Source organism: Lipotes vexillifer, unplaced genomic scaffold (genome assembly GCF_000442215.2).
Source record: "Lipotes vexillifer unplaced genomic scaffold, Lipotes_vexillifer_v1.1 scaffold471, whole genome shotgun sequence".
NCBI lineage: Eukaryota > Metazoa > Chordata > Mammalia > Artiodactyla > Lipotidae > Lipotes > Lipotes vexillifer.
The window spans coordinates 1,910,702-1,915,748 of NW_006780162.1; the positions used below are offsets into that span (position 1 = coordinate 1,910,702).

General features: G+C 44.5%; 1 protein-coding gene across 1 annotated transcript in view; it reads right to left on the minus strand.

Annotated features, from left to right (window-relative positions):
- The window catches only part of DNER (delta/notch like EGF repeat containing), a 333,590-nt gene that overhangs the window by 154,100 nt on the left and 174,443 nt on the right, over window positions 1-5,047 (minus strand).

Genomic DNA, 5,047 nt, shown 5'->3' on the forward strand with positions numbered 1-5,047 from the left:
CAAGGCTTGCCGCTTCTCCAAGCTCTTCCTTGCTCCCTGTAACCCAGCCGCCCCACCCCCCGACCATCACTGTCCTCCCAACCGCAAGATCCAGGCGTGAATTCTGCAGCCTCTCCTCTCCAGGCACGCAGGTCAATTTTCAGAAAGACAACTGCTCCATCTCCTTGATCCTCTTTACTATCTGTAACGCTTGCCAGTGTTTACCAGGAAGGTTGGTTTCAGCCGCTTTAGGAGATTTCTGTTATTTTAATTAGCCAGCTTTCACTTTACGTTTCTAACAGGATTTTAGGGGCTGTTCAATTTGTTTTTGATGTGGCTCTTTGCCGGCTGCTGGCAGAGAAGGAAGGAGAGAGAAGGAGGGAAGAGAAGGGCCTCTGCCTTGGGGATCCGGGGGACAGTGGGCTGCTGATCCCAGGGTGGGCACTGGGGGGAGGGACGTCAAGGAGCAGACGAAGACGGAGAACTCGTCAAAGTGGCTCTGAGCCAACTGAACCAGTGTTGTCACAAAGAAGCCATCTCCACGGAGGAGGGACAAAAGTTACAAAGTGCTTTTTAAGGTCAAAGAGAAAAAAACAGAATTGTCCCAAACTAAACTGGAGTGTTCAGAAAAATAAGTTAAAAGTGCAGAAAGCAGGGCTTTCCTGGTGGCGCAGTGGTTGAGAGTCCGCCTGCCGATGCAGGGGACACGGGTTCGTGCCCCGGTCCGGGAAGATCCCACATGCCGCGGAGCGGCTGGGCCCGTGAGCCGTGGCCGCTGAGCCTGCGCGTCCGGAGCCTGTGCTCCGCAACGGGAGCGGCCACAACGGTGAGAGGCCCGCGTACCGCAAAAAAAGAAAAAGAAAAAAAAGTGCAGAAAGCAAATAAGAAGGTCCAGAGAAAAAAGTTAGCGGGAAAGCTTGGACCAGACAAGGGTTCTCAAAATGTGGCTTCCAGACCTCCGAAGAAGGGGCCCGAGACCCTATCAGGGGGTTGCCAACTAAAACTTGTCACTCACCATCTGGCACTAGAAGGATGGAGTCACTAACCACTGCCGCCACTGACCTTCAACACACTCTGAAAGGAGTTTGGGGTGGAGATCAGGAAGGAGGCACTCGGTGCTCTGGGAAGAACTGGCCCAACAAGCCTTCATAGTTAGATATTTTCAGGAGAAGATTCTATGAGCCCAATTTTTCTCTAGAAAAGCACTAAAATCATTAACGGAGACATGTGGTCCTTGTGAGCAGCATCAACCTTCTGCCAAAATGTGTGCTTGACTGCACGGGTCCCCCTTCACCAAAATCACATATTTACTGACCTCTCCCCTACCTCTTCGGAGCACTTCCTCCGAGCTCTCTGAGAGGCTGTCTCCCGGGCCACAGTCCTCATTTTGGCCCCAGTAAAACTTAACTCACAACTCTCACATTGTGCATTTTTTTTTCAGTCGACAGAGTTCACAAGGTCAAAACTATCTCATAATAATAGGAAAACACAGTGTGCCTTTTTCACTCTGTTGATGCAAACACAATGGTGAGAAACCACTGATACCTTCCCACATATCAAAGCCGCGTCTTTGCAGCAATGATCTCTGAATCTTCAGCATCTTCAGGCATTTTGCGCGGAGGGGGGAAAAAGCCAGTCTCACTTAGAATGTCCTGGATGAGGCAATCAAAATTAAAATTTTATGAAACCTGGGCTTCCCTGGTGGCACAGTGCTTGAGAGTCCGCCTGCCGATGCAGGAGACGCGGGTTCGTGCCCCGTTTCGGGAAGATCCCACATGCCGCGGAGCGGCTGGGCCCGTGAGCCATGGCCACTGAGCCTGCGCGTCCGGAGCCTGTGCTCCGCAAATGGGAGAGGCCACAACAGTGAGAGGCCCGCATAACGCAAGGAAAAAAAAAAAAAAAAAAAAAAAATTTTATGAAACCTCAACGGTGAACGCATGTCTTTTTTTTAACATTCCCTGTCATGAAATGGAAGGTCTGCCAAGCAGCACGCCTGCTGCCCACAAATGCCCAGCAGCTGCCTCGGGAAACACACTCATGGGATTGTTAGAGCCATGACCTAACTATCTCATTTTTCATGGAAAACCTTTTATCCTTGAAACAATGACTAACAGACAAAGTATTGTTATTCAGACTTGGCCCTCTGGCATATATTTTCTCTCCAATGAACAAAGCGAGCCTGTCACTTTAAGGAAAACAACCAATGGTTTTTGTTATCAGAGATAAAATCTGAACTTTTAAGGAAAAATTAGAATTTTGGAAAACATTTATCTTCCATTATAAGCTTGACAGATTACCAATTCATAAAGACTTTTCTGAGGAGATAGGTGGCGATATCAATCACGGATGTGATTTCTTGTTATTGTATTATGAAATGTGTCAATATTTAGAAGCTCTGTATAACTCCAATATTTTCCAAATGACCAATGTGTGACGTTATAAAAAGCACTCATGGTTAGAAGATCCAAACAGCAAGACATACCAATGGATTTTAATGTAACAGACAGCAAAAGCATTAATATGGTCCAGATCCCACATACAATTAACCTCTAAGAATCTGTCACTTGTCTAGTTTTGAAGTATTTTCAAGAAAAATATCCACAGGGCTTCCCTGGTGGTGCAGTGGTTAAGAATCCACCTGCCAATGGAGGGGACAAAGGTTCGAGCCTTGGTCAGGGAAGATCTCACATGCTGCGGAGCAACTAAGCCTGTGCGCCACAACTACTGAGCCCACGTGCCTAGAGCCTGTGCTCCACAACAAAAGAAGCCACTGCACTGAGAAGCCCACGCACCGCAATGAAGAGTAGCCCCCGCTCGCCGCAACTAGAGAGAGCCTGCGTGCAGCAACGAAGACCCAACGCAGCCAAAAAAATAAATAAAATAAATAAATTTATTTTTAAAAAAAGAAAAATATCCACAACTATCTGAAAATGCTATTAGAACACTCCTCCTTTTTCCAGCTAAATATCTGTGTGAGACTGAATTTTCTTCCTATACTTCAACCAAAACAACACATTGCAATAGACTGAATGTAAAAGCAAATGGAAAAATCCAGCTTTTTTCTTCTTTTAAGCCAGATGCTAAAGAGATTTGTAAAAACAAAAACAACGCCTCGCTTCTCACTAAATTTTTTTGCTTTGGAAAACAGTTACTTTTCATTAAACAGGTATTATTTTTGTTAACATGTGATGGGTCTATTAATTAAGTGAAATAATAAATATTTTAATTCCTCAGTTTTAATTTAATGCAGTAAATGTCAACAGAAACAGCCCAATAAACAAAAGCTCTTTGGGTTCCTCAGTAATTTCTAAGAATGGAAAGGAGTGCCGAGACCAAAAAGTCAGAAAACCACTGGGTGAGTTTGGTACATAAAACTACAAACATTGCATCCAGTGGACAAATCCTCAAGTGAGTCTGTAACTTGGTAGGTAGAAAAATGGGCCAAGATCTAAAGAAAAAGGACAAGGGAGGCCAGTGGGGAGCTATTTTGGGCCAGGAGGGCCAGGAGATTTCAAATAATACCATGTCGAAACCCCTAACTCTGCACGCCATCAAGACACGTTAGTAACACACACCCAGAGCTCTCTGGTGTCTCTGTCTGGTTTGGGAAAAGTTATGCTGCACTAACCCCTAACACATGACTTTCACTCCCAACCACCTAACACTCCACAACTGGGAAGGATAAACTGCAGAGCCATTCACCAACCCCACTCACTGATTCTTGAAACGCAAGAGGATTGTCGCAGAAGGAATGGGGCAAACACCAGAATCAAACCGAAGCTCTAATTTCCTCGACTTCAGGGAAACAGATGAGTCCATTTATACTTTAAAGCCATACTAAGAACATGGTGGGGGGCATTCAAAGGGTTTTCTCCTCCTCAAAATCTGAAAGCAGTACCAAATTGCCGCAAATGGTCACTGGCTAGATATTTAATTAGAGGCTGAGGAAGTTGATAATGTTTCAGAGGAGATTTGGGCATCAGGGGAAGGTCAAGTTCAGTGATTTCCAAAGCCAGTTTTCTGACTTTTGACATCAAGAGAGCAGAGACCCTGGTGGTTTTCCTTGCCCTGTTTTGCTGGGGTGAAGCTCCGCGCCTGACACTGAGAGGTGCTCACAGAACATTGGATGAGGGATGGAAATGGGGAGAAATAAATGACTCTCCAAGATGGTAAGTGGAATGAACTTGTTTTTTGTGAGCAAGTGCGGCTGACAGTTTGAAGATCCCTAAAGAGGAGCGTGGTGTGCAGCCCCACCAGACGCCAGCGGCAAAGCCACTTAGCTGCGTTATTCCCAGGGGCTTCCACTCAGCTCACTGACTTGTGGACTGAAAACTAGGACAAAAGGATAAGCATCTCAGGGAGAGGAAAGACAAGGAAAGCAAGCTCACCAAGTTCCAAAGAGATGGTTTTCTTCTCTCTGGAATAAAAGTCTAGTCAGAACCTTATTTCTGTATTCTAAAAGCTAGCCACTAAAATCTAAGAATAATAGTTATCTGTCTCCAATACAGAGTTATAGAATGAGTATCTCTCCTCTTTGTAAAGACTGAGAGTGTAATGAACAGATTGTAAAATCAGGGGCTGCAAAAAACAGTCCTGGAACATTTTTATCTTCCAACTGGAACTTTATAAGTCCTGGGGATGTAATGTACAGCATGGTGACTATAGTTAACAATACTGTGTTTTACGCCTGAAAGTTCTCAGAGAGTAGACCTTTAAAGTTCTCATCACAAGAAAAAACATTGTAACTATGTGGTGATGGATGGTAACTAAACTTATTGTGGTTTCACAATATATACATATATCACATCATTTTGTTGTATACCTGAAACTAATGCAATGTTATAGGTCAATTACACCTCTGTAAACCTGGAGGTGGGGGGTTTTAATCTAAAAGAACAGGTTTGGGGCTACTTGTAAAAGGCTGCCTGCCACACCTGTAAGGATTTTCTCTTTCCCTGCATTCCTCATCTCACGCATACTGGGATTTTCTCAAACTTTGCTGTAGAATAAGAGTCCCAGAGAGCTTATTCCCCTATTGTATTTTAATTTTTTTTTTTTTTTTTTTTTT